We start from the raw sequence: 1504 nt of genomic DNA on the forward strand, positions 1-1504 counted from the left end.
CGTCTCCGCCCTCCCGCCGTACAGGCCCGCGGCGAGGCTGCCCCTCCTCCGGACCCGGCAGACAGGGCAGCGCAGGCGGAGGCCAGCCCCGTGATGAGAGCTGGCCCTGCCCCCACGCCCGGGGGCTTCCCAGCGGCCCGGAGTTCGCATCAACTTCCAGGCATTCGCTCGGGGGCCGGCAGAGGGGAGGGAAGCCCACCACAGCGGGCCCGCCACCTCCTTCTGCCTCCTCCCAGTCTCCAGGCCCAGCGGGCGCAGGTGGCGGGCAGGACCCTTCCACCCGCTGCGGGAAGCACCAGGAGCAGCCTTGGGGCCCCTCTGCCTGAGAAAGGGGGCCCGTCCTCCGACACCTGCTTTTTCCTCCCATACCTAGCAGCTTCCCACGCCTGTTGGTCTGACCTCTCCCCTGCTGCCGCCATGGGAACAGTCAAGGCTTTGGGCCAAATTCGAGTTCACTCTTGTGTGTGCCGTGCGGAAAAAACTGGGGAATGTGCCATGGCAGAGCCTGGGCATTTCAAGTCCTTTTCTGGATTCGCACCAGCTCCTTTTTACAAGCATCTTTATCCGGGGTTCAGCTAATCCAAAAACCCAGGTGGCTGGGGTTTTGTTGTTTTTTGCTTTTTAATCTGTAGGCTTCTTTGAACCAGATCTTTGTATAGAGATAAATATCCTTGTATCCTTTAGGCCAAAAGTGGCCTCCATTCTTTAGTGGTCCCGCTTCGAACCCACCACTTTCTTTCCCTCTGATCTCGAAGTAATTTGATAGAGAGGAGGAAGGGAACCAAACTTTCGTCACTCGCCTGAGCGCCTGGCACTGTTCTAGATGCCTTCCAAACACTTTCTCATTTACTACCCCCAAACAACCGGTAGGTAGACATCATATCCGTTGTAGAGGTGAGAAAGCTGAAACTCAGAGACCTAAGTATTCTGGCCCAGGTCTGCCAGCTTCCAAAGCTGTGCCTCCTGCCATCACTTTCTCCTGCACACTTAGGACATGTTTCCAACCCTGAGACCCTAGTATAAGAGTTTTGTTTAGCAAACACCAGCTACTGTGCCAGAACAGACCATGGAACCAGGTGTGGCAACCTGCTTGAGAAGAGGAACCAAATATTTTACCGTAGTTGAGCCATCCTGGAGCAGAAATGAATAAGTCAACTTTAAAAGAAAATGTAGGGCTTCCCTGGTGGTGCAGTGGTTGAGAATCTGCCTGCCGATGCTGGGGACACGGGTTCGTGCCCCGGTCCGGGAAGATCTCACATACCGCGGAGCGGCTGGGCCCGTGAGCCATGGCCGCTGAGCCTGCGCGTCCAGAGCCTGTGCTCCACAACGGGAGAGGCCACAACAGTGAGAGGCCCGCGTACCGCAAAAAAAAAAAAAAAAAAAAAAAGAAAAGAAAAAGAAAATGCACAAGACTGCTATTAGCATTTTCAAGGACTTTGAATGACTGGGGGGTGGGGGGAGAAGGTGAAGGAGGTTAATAGGGAGGAAGATGAATGATTTATAT

Source organism: Kogia breviceps, chromosome 1 (assembly GCF_026419965.1).
Source record: "Kogia breviceps isolate mKogBre1 chromosome 1, mKogBre1 haplotype 1, whole genome shotgun sequence".
In the NCBI taxonomy this organism is placed as follows: Eukaryota; Metazoa; Chordata; class Mammalia; order Artiodactyla; family Physeteridae; genus Kogia; species Kogia breviceps.